Source organism: Alligator mississippiensis, chromosome 2 (assembly GCF_030867095.1).
Source record: "Alligator mississippiensis isolate rAllMis1 chromosome 2, rAllMis1, whole genome shotgun sequence".
Classification (NCBI taxonomy): domain Eukaryota; kingdom Metazoa; phylum Chordata; order Crocodylia; family Alligatoridae; genus Alligator; species Alligator mississippiensis.
Window position 1 is genome coordinate 113,860,409 of NC_081825.1, and position 14,430 is coordinate 113,874,838.

The following is a 14,430-nucleotide window of genomic DNA, read 5'->3' on the forward strand; positions in this document are numbered from 1 at the left end:
CCCCCCGACACACACACACACACGCCCTCCTTCCAAACACATCTATGTCTATGTTGAACTGCAGCAAAGTCAAGGGAGCAGAGGCGCCCCTGGGTATGCAACGCGCGCCCCTCTCCGGGGGGCACCTCCAAAGCTGCAAGCTCCTGATTTGCCAGCGCCGAAGTCTGCAGCAAAATAAAAGCCGCCCAGCACTGCCCTCCCCGCTGCAAAATAACCGTCCTCTTCCCTCCTCCCCCGCCCCCTCCCTCTCCCTCCCCAGCCATGCACAAGTTGCTTGTGGGATAGTGAAGCTGCAACTCCGCTGCCTCCCCCTTGCTCCATATCAAGCAGCAAATCTTTTGGCGCCATATTAATGACGTACTATATTATTTCCACTAGGCAGCGACCTTCGGCATGAAATTGCTCTCTAGCTGCTTCTGGAGAACTCCAAAGCGAAGCAACCAAAAAAAAAAACCCCCATCAAATATGGCTGTGCTGGCTGCTCCCCCGGCTCACTCTGCGGCGGCGGCGAGGAGGAGAGGCAGGATCTGGACACAGTTACCTGCTGCTGCTGCTGCCGCTGCGATGGTTGCCAGCGAGGTTGGAGTTGCTCGGCGCGAAGGGGTCTGTGCTGCCTCATGAGTTCAGGCAAGCACTGGAGAGTGGGAGCAGATTGTGGCTCCCTTCGCGCGCGCACACACACATACACACACACACACACACACACTCTCTCTCTCTCACTCTGACTGACGTTTTTACTTGTTATGGAGGAAGGACTCTGTGAATCAAACTCATTTCTGGGTCACTGCTGCCACAGGGGGGAGCTACTTTAATCCCCTGCCAAAACTAGAAGGAGCGAGAGAGAGAGAGGAAAAAAACAGGGTGGGGAGGAGAAGAGAGACTACAGCACTTGGGAACTGTCTGGGTTAACTCTTCACAGGCCTCGCTGGAGTTGTCATGCTCCACTGACAGGAGCAGGGAGGCTCCCTTATTTCTGGCTGCATTTCACTGAAGCGTCTCCCTCTTGTGCTGAAGAATATGCTGCAGCCAGACCTTTCCAGTCCCACCCGCTTCTTACCTTGAAATCCCGCTCCTTCGAGATTGGCACAGCTTGAGAGCAGCCCCCTGTTCTCCCGCTGCTGTCACTCGGGGAAGTTTCTTGCTTTGCTCCTAGCCCCTCTGAAAATAAAAGCGGCGTTAAAGCGGCCCCTGGAAGACTTGCAGCTGGGACGGGGGAAAAACGTGTGTGTACCAACGGCTGTTGTTAGTATTGTTTTAAAACACCCTGATTAGTCTAATCTCAAACCACTACATTGTGAACATGTCTACACGTTCATTAATGCACATTAACTATAGTACTTGCTTAATGAAGTACTAACTAAATGTGCAGTAACTACAGTAAGCGTCAGCGCTCGACACAGTAGCCTAATAACACTGCACAGCAGCTTATTCCCACCGTTTTTGACCGGCACGCCACTGCACAATGTTATTAGGCTACCGCACAGGAAGCATCCTGTGTAGACGCACCCAATGAGGAATCAATCATGCCTCACTGCCTTCCCTGCAAGGTAGATTTTGTTAATGCAAGGTCTGTTACAGCACTATGTCAGAGGAAAGGGAAACTGAGGCACTGACAAATGATCACTGTAAACCATTGGCAGAGGCAGGAATTTCTTGATTCTCAGTCTTCTGTACCAGCCTTGCGGCTTTCCAAACGTTTCTGTTTGGAGTCTGGAGACAGAAGGATGTAAATAGCACAAAATATTCTGCCACTCATACTTATATCTTTTTATTACATGTTTAAAGCAAAATGAGTTTGAACTTGTATCAACTTAAATCCATTACTAAGGTTTCTATTACTAAAAAAAAAGTACAGTTAAATGCAGTTATTTTTACTATACTGTTATTGTTCTCAGGCTACGAATTCCAAAAATGGTCTCACATCCATTCCACAGAATGGGCACAATAATGAATGGAGAAGAGAGAATCTCAAACACATTAATAAGGCTACCCATGTAAAAGTCTTCCAGAGACAGTGAACATGCAAATACAAATGAATGCAGCCTAGAGAACATATTTTCACTTGTGTGCCAAAAACTCACACCGTAGTTCAGGAGAGGGATTTCTTTGTTATTCATCAATAACAAACAAAAGAAATGTATGCTGGCATCTCACACACTTACCCACCCATTGGCCTTGTTTTGCATTGTTCCATTTTCTGAAAATAGGTGATGATATTAGAAGAAAAAAAAATCAAGTTTTTGAACTTAGAATGGACCCCTTCCTTTCAAGCACTTTATTTATGTACCAGCTATGAACTGACTGCCCAGAGGAGTTTTCCATCTATTGACTCCTCTGTGAAATCTTACTAAATATGAACTTTCATTTCTACCCAGGAGAACTTTGACAATCTTTTCTCCAATGCCTGATGAAAGGTGTTTGTGCCCGAAAGCTTGCAATTAAAGAATGTTTTTTGCAAAAATCTTGTTGGTCTAATAAAATATATAATCTCTGCTACGAGTAGTACTGTAATTGCCTTATTTATGTAGACACATTCACTCACTTAAGTGCATCCATTCTCTCTTCTTCCATGTCTACTTTAGGGCCAACCCTGCAAATATTTGCTCTCTGGAGAGAAACTTTGCATACACAAGAGAATCCACTGGCATCAGTGGGACTAGGTACATGAACTCACCTTGGTATTTGCCAAAGACCTTAACTTTTGACATTTGCGTTGCACCCTCATACAAGGATGATTTGTTTCCCAAAGAGAAACTTTCCTATTTCATAACCATTCGAACATTACTAGAATGACATTCATGTGGACTACCCTCTCTCCCCAAACAGAAATCCTACCCCAAGCATGGCTTTCCATAACCCAAAGAGAGAGAGACCTCGAAGTTTGTTGGGCTTTGCTATTACCAATCTGTTATCAAGAAGGTGCTCCAATAGCACTGTCATAGGCAGTATAGTATAAAATCCTATAATAAATTAGACAACTATGACATTATTATTTTGAGTCTTATCATGTTTCAGACGCCAGTTCCCATCCTCCTGACCATTTTCAGAAAAAGACTGAAAAATTTGCCTTGTGATTATTCCTAGCAAATGTTCTTCTTCTAAGAAAGACTATAGACCCGTATGCCTCAATATGGATTCCTTAGTTTCATTTTTTCTCTTCCTTAATAATTTTCCCATATTAGGTAAAGACAGGATATAACAAACTGTTTCTATTCCAGCCTGTGTTTTCAGAACCATTTAGTACCTACCTGGCAATTATACAAGGCCATACAAGTAGGTAGTGCCTACAGGATGGTGGGCCATAGCCAAAAAACACTGTGTAATTGAAGTGTCATTGTACAAATCTAGCTTAACATTAGCTCCTGCTACAATGTTGTGGCAAAAAAGGGGTAATGTGATCCTTAGATGTATAAGCAGGGAGTGATTTTACCTCTGGATATGGAATTGGTAAGACAGTTCTGAAGGAATGTGTCCAGTTCTGGTACCCAAATTTTAAAAATGATGAAGTTGGAAAAGTGGAAAGGATCTTGAAGAACTTCCAAGAACAATATGTGGTCTGGAGAACAGTGACAGGACTTGTCTATGCAAAAAAGCTGTATTGCTTAAACCAGAGGTGCTAAACTCCTGGCCCACACACTAGATCCAGCCACTGGCACTGTGTAATTTGGCCTGTGGGACTCCCCATGGATGGGTGCGTGTTAGATTGCCAGCCCGCTGGGGCAGCGCAGGCCCCAGGGTCTGATCCTGGCCAGGCAGGGGCTGAGTGGAGGTGATGCAGGGCCTTGGGGCCAGCAGGGCTGGTACAGGACCAGTCCCACACCATTCAGCTGTCCCATGAGGCCAAAATGATATTGGTGTCAAACTTGATAGTGGTATAGCTATTTTTATATATGAAAGGAAATAAGCAATAGCAATTAAGCCATACCAGAGTTTGCACTGGTATAATCGTTTTGGTTAAAAAATATAAATTACCCCCTAGACAAAATAGTTATGCTAGTATAAAACTTGTGCATCTACAAGGATCTTGCTCTCCTTAGTTTGGAATTAAGAAATGACTGAATGACAGATGTTATAAAGCTGTCTACTACTCAACCCTTCTATTGTCCAGCTCTCAAAATTATGGGTTAATCCTGCCTATGTTTAAATCAGTGAGACTTCTGGGAGGTCAGGGTTTCACCCTGTATACTTATTAAGACTTTTACCCAATCTGTAAATTGCTTAATATCTTGTTTTAATAAAATATGTTTCAAACAAAATAATACTCAAGCTCTGGCTCAGTCTTTTAAATAGTAATAAGGTATAATCACCATTATCATTATTAGTTATTCTTATATAAATAGCACCTAGAAAACACAGTTAGGAGCCAGGCTTTTTTTACGGAGCCCAGCAAAGAAAAACATGTAGAAAAAATTGGTCTTCCCTAATTTTCACATCAAGTGTAGTCATTACATATTAAAATTAAATCTCACCTATTCAAATCCATGAGAGTTTTATGTTGCTGCTTAATTTCTCCTAATTTACATTGTTTATTGTTATTTCTGGGCAGAATCACAAAGCCAGAAAGGAAGAAATCTGTGGTTTTCTCTGAATATCTGTTACAGGTTTTAATGGGAAATATAATGCTTCAGCAACATCTGGTAAAACCTTTTCACTCACTTTTTTATTTCATTGTGTTTTATTCTTTATTTGATAATACCAGTTACTCCTTTTATGCTTAAAATCTTTCATGTTAATCCCTGCAGAGTCTCATCCCATGTAAGTGAATGGAGAGCTAATAAACTTGAGTTTCCCCCCACTGATAAATTCATCTGTAGTACCACTTACAACTCTAATCCATCGTTTTGCTCCTTTAGCCCCAATTTTTAAGGATGTTTCATTTTCCCTTCCCCCTTTCTTTCTTTGCAAGATTAGAAATCTGAAGGCAAGAACAAAATGCTGACCCGAAGCAGCAGTGTCAAGATTTCAGCCAGCATCTGATCTTAAGGAGTAGGGATTCCAGCAGAGTGCTTATATCTGCTCTCAAAGATGAGATATGTACACTGTAGAGAAATAAGGCAGATACACAGCTGGGCCAAATCCTGTTTGTCTTACATGAACAGTCCTTTTGGTCTCAACTGGACTACTCCTGTAAGCAAGATGAATGTGTGTATTACTATGTTTTTAGCACCTGTAAATACTGTAAAACAGAAGCATTTTTTTAGCATATGGCCCAAGATAAACTATCATGAAATCATCATAAATACTTGAAAAATATTTTAAGGGCCAGAGGGTGCAGAAGAGGATGTAAAGCTCCTTCTGCAGCATTGACTTGCCTGGATTTTGTGAAACTATTCTAACTGAGTAACTAGAAGTTACTTTTGGCCTTCCACTGCTATATGATCCCCTTACCCACCTCTGAGATAGCTCTCATTTCTTTCACTGCATATCCAACCTAGTATGATGTAGCCAAAATACTCGCAAATGGCCAATGTGTTTCTCCTCTCTGTTTCTCTCTCATCTACAAGGTTTGACTCTGGGGCATTCGGGAGAAGAAAGTTGGATATTATAATGGAAATACTAGGTTGAAGTGGTGAAGTTTTGCATACTGTTCACATGTTTGTGGCCAGCTTGATCACCTCTAAGAGTGAGTTCACGATTCACAGACCAGTTTCAGGGAAAGCTCTAGCTCCCAAGTCTCATTCTTGTCATTAACAGAATGGAGCTGTCATGAGTGGTCTTTATCTTGCAGGTAGAGGCGGTTTTCCTGGTAAGTACGATCAGTGTCATGGAGGGCTTTGAATATGGAATGAAACTTCCAATTTAAACCTTATATCCAGCCAGTAAAGAGAGCAGAGTAGTGAGATAGTTTGCTCCCAGTGACTTGTATTCTAGAAAGACAAGCACAACAGGCAAGCTTCTATGTTCTAAGTAAAGCTTGTGACGTCCCTGTAGGGTAGGGATTATAATTAGGCGTTTACTGAACTCAAGGAGGTGGTCGGCCAAGATCCCGGGGCTGGCTACCATATTCATGGGCTGATTGTGCCGGGTCGCCCCCCCGGCTCTGATTGGCCGAGGGCCCCCAGTGGCTCTACCCTTTGCTGCTGCAAGGGCTGTCTGTCATACGGCCCACCCCATAATGCTGATTGGTGGAGAGGGGTGGGGCCACATAACCGGTAACCCTCTCAGCCAATCAGTGGTGAGGGGCAGGGTTAGCAGCCATCCAGGTCTACCCTTCTTGTGGGTAGCCCCTGGCCCTTTCTCCCCTGGTGGGCTGCACAGCCAGGCCACAGCACTGTGAGGACTCCTTGCTCCCTCTGGGGAGTCAGCATTTTATTTTTAGTAAGTTTTCTTCTTTTTTTTTCATGGATTTCACAATTTTGAAATCCATGAAAATGTGATTCAGTAGAACCCTAATTATAATACTCATTTTACATATAAGTAAGCAGTGGCGTGTAAAGGTGAAGTAACTTGCATGAGGTCGTACAGCAAGGCAGTGATAAAACCAAGAAAAGAAACCAGAAGCCCTGCCTATCAGTCCAGGTCTCTAACCAAAAAACAACTCTCCCTCCCTTGCCTTGTTATATCCTGTACAAGGTAAAACAGTTTATGCCTCTGTGGCATCTTTTACACAGATATATTAAAATTATTTTTAAAATCCAATTCAATCACTATATAAAAAGGGGCATAACTATACATTCATCTTAATTTTGAGTGGAGTGGGAACAAGCTTGGCAAATATCCAAAGGTAATGAATTCCAAAATCTAGAAGCACAGCTACTGAAAGCACAAATTTCCAAATGATTACAATTTAAAAGTAGGAGCTGACAGGAAACTAGCAGAATAAGAACCTCAAGGGAACAACTGAGCAGGTAGTTAACTTGTACATCTGTGAGCAGGGCAGGATGAAGTTGATGCATCACCTTTAAAGTCAACAACTCAATATTGTACATGATGAGAGATTTAATTAGCAACCAACCTAGTGCCCCAAGTACAGGAAGAATGGGCTGCCGGAACCTTGTGTGAAGAAGAACTCTGCAGCCATGATTCAATTCTCACAGTCCTTCTATGCTCCTAATTAGAAGTCCATCAAGCAACATTACACTGTCCAAGCTAGATTAACTTTAGCTGCAGTGTTAAATTGTGATGTTTGTGCAAGCTGCAATTGTGGAATGAAAGAAAGGTGTTCTGATTAAATCAACAGATAGTTCAAAATAATCTATAGCCACTCTCCCATTCCTGATGTCTGAAGACAGAAAAATGACATCATGATAACCTGTTGCTAAAAAGAACATCAGATAGGTTACCAGTGAGATTAAGGAGGTTGAAATCCAGTGCTGTAAAACAATTTAATTTGTTAAAAGTGTGGCAACTTCAACTGCAAATGCTTAGAGCCTAAAAGATGAAACATAAAAAGCAATAGTGGCTGTTGAAGTTGCTCCAGCAGTTTGTGGAAACAATTTCTGGAAGGAGCAAAAACCTTGGAAAGAGTTGTCCCATGTTGTCTTTCTTTGGTTCTCGTTGGTGCTTCACAGAAATCCCCTAGAGCTACTTCCAAACAATATGACTCACTCAGATTTCATTCAAATTGAAGCTCATGCTAGCCCAAGAAAATGGAGGTCTGCCACAATGGCTAAAAGTTCACAATCTTCATTTCAAGTTAGCAAATGAGGAAAAGTTCAAACCCAACACTGAAAAAAGAGAAAAAAATTAAAGGTGCTCTAAGCACACAGCCGTACGTGTACTCTATTGACTAACTCCCAGAACACAGGAATCCTAATAGTCCTGCAGCTGAGGGCCAGGGCAGTAGATCCTGGAGTGCCCTTTACTTACAAAAAGTGATCTTCACCATAAAAAGGTTGAAGATCACTGCATTAGGGGGACAGGCAGTGGGAGGGCAATGGAGTCAGTGGGGGAAGCAGTAGGGGGCAGGCAGTGGGAGAGCAGGCAATAGGCAGCAACCAGTGGGGAAGTCAAATGGCTTGACACCTGTGTGCCCCCCTTTGCCCCCTGCCACCTGTCCCCCATCACACTTGCCCCCCCATGCCTGTGCACTCCAGCACCTATGCCTCAACAGTGCTTGCCCCTGCTTGCACCCACCACTTGCCTCGCCATGCCTGCGCCCTCTGGCACCTGCCTCACCCCTGTACCTGTCCTCCCCTCCTGGCCCATCCCCCTGTTATCTTACCCTCCAGCTCCAGCATGGTGCCGGCCCCTTTCCAGCATGGCTGGACCAGGACTGGAGCCCTGCTGGAGCCAAAGGATAAGCGGCAGCAGTGGGAGGGAAGGAAGCAGGGCACAGGTTGTAGGAGAGCAGGCAGGGGGGAAGATGAAGGTGGCAGCTGCGGGGCCCAAGTGGCTGCTGTGACTCTGATTCCCACTCCCAAACACAGCAGCCACCTTCCCCCTGCCCCCCATGCACTCAAATCCAAAACGAGGGCATTTTCCCCCCATGTTAAGTGAGTAGAAAACAAGCATCTTGGATTCTAGTAAATATTGTAGGTAGGGAAGTGTTTCCCATGTTACAAAAAGACAGCAGGGTAAAAATCTGTATTAAATTAGTCAGACTGATGTAGTAGTCATTATGGCCTATGGCCCATTCTCACTATGTATTAGCCAGATCTCCAGCATGGATCCTAAATCACATGCAACATTCACTCACATTAATTATGAAGAATTTAACGTCTGAAACCAGATTATGACAACAGAAAAAGAAGATACAATAAAGAAGAATTCACGGGAACAGTTAGGCAGTTATAAGAGAGAAGAGAAAGGTTATTTCTTCCTCAAGAAAATTCTCCCTCCTCCACTTCCATGTCATAAGATAGCTTCTTTGTACATCTCTTTTGGCCCTTAAGGTGTCTTTGATAATTGGCAAAAGATCTGCAGGAATAATCCTAATGTCTGCTCTTGTTCCCAAAGAAGTCAGTAGCAAAATGCCAACCGATTTAAATGGGGCCATAATTTGGCAGTTTTCCTGAAATCTAGATCAAATATTCATAAATTCAGCTTTACAATATTCAGATAATTCACATATTCAGTACCAGGGTCAGGAGATGCTCTTGCTCCTGCATAAAGAGAACACTTGGCATATAAACAGGCAATAGCTCTAGTTCAGATATTCTACATTATGTTAATTTTTTCCAGTGTTTACACATAGCAAGAGTTGTTAAGGGAAAAGGCTCCTAACGCCAAATAATGCAGCAAGAGAAGGGTCAACTCAGCTTGCCATGGCTTTCACTGTACATGGGAGCATAATGAACAGTATAATAAGTATTAATTGGCATAGACACACAATCAAGCTTCCCCATGAATTTACATTTTGCTATTAAGACTGACATTCATATTGTTAATATCTCAACCGGGCCTCTACCTGGCCTTCATTTTTATACACACAAAATGGTATAATCACATACTTATGCTCACATTTTGCTAGCTGCTTAACATGTAACACTTCTATTTGAAGCAGCTGAAGAGTTGCATTTGAAAGTAGTTTACAAATATAAAATAAGCCTCTCAATGCATTCTTATCGTTATATACATTGTTATCATAATTGTTACAGACATTTTTAAAATGGAAAAACTGAAGTACGGAGATAAATGAATTTGCACAAATCATGGCTTAGTTATTCATAAACAAAGATCATTGATACTTTGACTCCCAGTGCTAATCTTGTGTATGCATGTGTGCGCACACATAAGCACACACACACACACAATACCAGAAGTCAAATCTTGGTAGCAATGTAATTCCAGGCAGCACCTATTTCAAAGAAAATCTGTGTTCCAGGTTTCATGAGAAAGTTTCAAAAACATATGGGCTTGATGCACCCAGTACCTATGCAGTCCTGAGGAATGGTTTCCTCTAATATTTAATTTAAGAAAGTATTGCCATAAGAGTTTAAGAAGGTACAAAGTCTTTGCATATAAACCTATTCAGAGAGAGAACCTCAAACAGCTGCATAGTAAATTGTCAGTGCTTACAAAGGAAATGTTCAAGATGTAAATGGACCTTGAATCATTTCATACCATTCACAACAGTAATTCTGAAATTATATCAAAAAACATTGGACAAAGGGGCTGATTGCATATTAGAAGGTGCAACTTCTCTGCTCTTGTTCCAAACACAGGGCTACAAAAGATATATTTAACAATGTACATAATGAGGAATGATACAGACTAGAAAATTAAATTGTAACTCTGGCTCCTGTGAACTTTGCTTCCAGGAAGCAAAAAAAGTAGGCTTTGACCTTCATATACAGTATTTTAAAAAATGTCTGATCTAAAATAAAGAAAGTCTGATCTGCCTATGTTGACAGATTTTGGCACTAGGTAAACATCTGTTTCTGCACCTGAAGTGCCTACAGCCACACAGTTCGCATAAGTAGCTCCTTTTTCTTCATTCACTGCATGTAAGCTGTGGGTGTTTTTACCACCCTGTGGTAGTTTCATTTCTAGAAGTAGCTGAGGTAAGTCCCTCTCTAAGTGTAGGGGATATTGCAAGTGCCCCTGTGAAGGTGAGCACTGGGATGTACTAAATGTTTTGGTTTTTTTTTTTAATTTGCCAACTGTATGTGCATTTATATCCTGATGACTACAATGGGAAATTATGCTGCTTCTGCAACCCACTACAAATGGGGGGATAGAACAAATTCTGCAATTGGGATGTGTGTCCTTACATGAATATCCAGGTGACAGTTTAATACAGCTGTGTTTTTTAAATGTTCAGTTACCACCCATAATAGTCCTAGCCCCATCTAGGGCCAAGTACAGAGCAGGCGAGCACTTCCTTAATCGATTAGACTTTACCTGCTATGGGAAAACAGGTTTCATAGTCCTTTGGATCTACCACACTCCACAAAGAGAAAGTTCACTAAGGCCACGACCACACAAGCATGGACTTTTGTTTCACTGGGGACGAGAAGCAGCAATACACCTCAGGCCACTGCTACTGGTCCCTGGGGAAGGCCTGTGCCACATGCCCCCTGGAGCACAGCAGAGTACACTGGGTGGGATAGGGGAGGCTGGAGCCAGTACTGGGCTGGCCCCGACAGTCTTATCTGGGATCCTGGGGGCCTTCTGAGACTGCAGCAGTAGCAACTTGAAGCCTGGCCAGCAGCCAGAGTATGGCTGTCCCCACATGCGCTGCCCCTCTTTTTTTCTTGTGCAAGATTTTTTCACCCCTGGGATCCCCCACAGTGCTACCTTGCAGCATGGAGAACACCTGAATGTACAGTATGTGCTGGCACAGAAGTATCTGCTTCGCTACATACCACACAGCCATGCTCATCTGGATGCAGCCTAAGAGATGGTTTCAAGACAGTCTCTAAGGATAGGGACAGAAGTTACACATAAACTATAGTATAAGTGATTGGAAACTGGTTTAAACCTGTAACAGAACAGAAGTTCATTGCACATAAACAAGTTTCAAAAAGGTCAAACCCAGTTTAAGATAAACCTGGATAGATGTAGTATCAGACTTACTGACTTAGGTTAAACTGCTCTACAGAACTTCTGTTACAGATCCCCTCCCAACACAAGTTACGTCTCAGCCCCCAGCATCCCAAGATGCACTGGGAAGTGGGGGAACAGAGCCCCCTGACCTAGGCCCCGAGCCCTGTTCTGCGAGGTTTAACTCCCAGCAGGACAGGCTGGCACAACTCCCTAACACACTGTGGGAGGGAGGAAAAGAGTCCCCCTTCACATGGTCAGTCCCCGAGCTGGGCAGGTCCCCTGGGGGGTTACCCCCAGCCAGCCTGGAATCTCCCCCAGCCCTGGTCTGCCCAGCTGCAGGGAAATGATTCACCAACCTTGTACAGCTGGGCTGGCATGAGTTACTGACATGCAGGGGGTGGGGGAAACAAAGTTTCCCACCCTGGACTCAGCCCCCTAAGCTGGGGTCTTGCTAGCTGGGGCAGGGCCAGGCCCTGAGGGGGTTTCCCCCATCCCCACCCAGCTGGCTACATAGAAAGAAGGATCAGGCCCCTCTGCCTAGCACAAGCCCCTGGAGCTGCCTGGCACATCTTTCTGGCTGCTGCTGGTACCAGGCTATGGTGGGATGTGCCAGGTGGCCCAGGGGACTTGCATCAGGTGGTGGGGATGGGAGCACTCCATACAGGGCAGGATCAGACCCTGCTGCCTGGTGCAAGCCCCAACAGCTGCCTAGTGCATCTTGCAGCAGCACCAGCAGCAGCCACAAAGATGTGCCAAGTGGTTTTAGGATCTTGCATTGAGTGCTGGGCCCCAACCTGGTCTCTGTGGAGAACTTCCATCCCCTGCACCCAGCATGAGCTCCCAGGGCTGCCCGGCACATCTTGCTCCCTGCTGCTGGTGCTGGGCTCTGGTGGAATGCTCCAAGCAGCCCAAGGGGCTTGTGCCAGGCAGCAGGGCCTGATCTTGCCCTGTATGGAGTTCTCCCGTCCCAAACACCCAGAGTAAGTCCCCCAGCTGCCCAGCATGTCGCCTGGAGCCTGGCACCAGCAGCACCAAACAAGATGCACTGGGCAGCCCCGGGGTCTCATGCCAGGTGGCAGGAACCAATCCTTTTTTCTATGAAGCCAGCCCAGCTGGGCGGGCATGGAGGGAAAACCCTGGGGCCCAGCCCCCCCCCCAAGCTGGGAAGACCTCAGCTTGGGGGGCTGAAATCAAGGTAGGAAGTTTTGTTCCCCCCTGAAGCTGGACAGACCAGGCTCAGAGGTATCCCTGGTGTAGGGCCCCCCATGTGGGCAGACACTGAGCTCAGGGGCTGGCCCCAGGAGGGGGGACTCCTTTTCCCCTCTCCCCTGCTTGATAGTGACTTGTGCAGTCCAGCCCTATGGGAGGTGGGGAGGGGAATTCTCCTCACCCCTCCCACACCTGGGCAGACCAGAACCGGGTGGGGTTGCAGGCTGGCCTGGAGAGAGGTATGGGGCTCCCCCTATGGCCAGACTCCTGGTTTAGGTGGCCCCCCACCCTAGGGGACAGCAGGAAGTTGGCGATATATGCTGGCCTCCACTTGGCTGGGCTGGGCTGGGCTGGGCTGGGCTGGGCTGGCCTGGCCTGGCCTGGCCTGGCCTGGGCAACAGCTGGCAAGCTGGAAATCATGCTCTAGTGCCCCCGGCTTTCTGGTCTGGGTCAGTGTAGGCCTCTGCCTGCCTTTCCCAAGTGCAATGCAGCTTAGAGAAACCTGTGAAAACTGAAACCATTCCACCTTGGGTTTTTTGACTGTCTATACTTGGCCTAAGAGTACCAGCTTTCCAGAACATGCAGACATATACATCTATGCACAAACACACAGAGTACAACTAGTAGCAGCCATTTTGACCAGCACTATGAGCTTTTTAGATTACAGTAACTGTACAGAAACTGCTCTTTAATGTTGTAGCTGAACAACATCTCCATGGACAGAGGGGAAGGATTCCTCAACTCCAACTCCCACAAATCTACTGGAGCTGGGATCTGGAAGAAGGGCTTGGTCCTAACTAGATCGATTTTCTCTTCCATGCTTTTCAAACTAAGAGTGTTTTAAAGTACTGTGCAAAGCAGCTTCTATCTCCAGTGAATGTCTTGAAAACTGCTGCAATAATCCCTTTGAAAACACCCCCTTTGCAAAGCAATCAGCAGGTCTGCGTTTAACTTATTTTTGCTCTTCTATGTTGCTAATTTACATTTTAAATCCTTTTTATGGCTGTTACAGATATATTTGTATCCAGAATTTTATATTTTTCTAGAAAGCATGTACAGTTGTTTAAGGAAGCAAATTATAGATTAAGCTCCAAATCACAAATGATATATTATATATATTGTCATATATATTATTCTGGATATAAAACGATAGCCAGGAAGTTTACAACATATGTAAAAGAAAAAAAAGTGTCTCTTCTTCAAGAAACACTAATATCTGCCTTGTTTTAAGGTTCCTTAGATGCAACTACACTTTGTGAATTTTAAAAACTAAAAGAAAGACTTGAAATATTTTCCTCATTGAAGTCAAGAATCATCTTGCCATTAATGTCAGCATAGGTAGTATTTTGCCACAAGACTACATTTTATAATCTGTAGGCAATGACATACTGCTGCCTGTATAAATCAACATAATATCCATAAGATACTGTTTTCTCTTTAAAGATTTCAGTCCATTTCAGCCTGAAAGATCAAACAAGGAACTAGTGAGTTTTTAATGTTTTGGGCCATACTTTGCATATACAGTAGTCACAAATTAAATCATATTTATCAAGGATTATGTTACAGTCTACTACCCTAATTATATTACAGAAGTACACCCAAACCTGGTTAACTTCTGTTCGCACGAACTCACAAGTAAAGTTATTCATGAGTATTTTAGAAGATTATCTCTTTATTCTTCTGGCTCTTTCCCTACACTTGTATGAAATCAGTTTAACAAAGCATTTAAGCTAATGTATAATTTCAAGTGCATTCCCAGCCCCATTGAAAAGCATTTTAACAACATATTTT

At 44.1% G+C, this 14,430-nt stretch overlaps 1 protein-coding gene across 7 annotated transcripts in view; it reads right to left on the reverse strand.

The window, feature by feature from the left end:
• JADE1 (jade family PHD finger 1) overlaps nt 1-14,430 on the reverse strand; it is a 117,566-nt gene that overhangs the window by 60,305 nt on the left and 42,831 nt on the right. Inside the window, exon 2 of one of the 7 annotated variants that reach the window (XM_019494388.1) lies at nt 1,058-1,158. The exons of 4 other annotated variants lie outside the window; for them this stretch is intronic. The gene's annotated coding sequence lies outside the window, so the exon portion shown is untranslated. Of the gene's footprint in view, nt 1-541; nt 1,012-1,057; nt 3,667-14,430 lie in introns of those variants that run through there. 2 more of the 7 variants (XM_019494392.2, XM_006258435.4) reach the window with 2 other exon arrangements.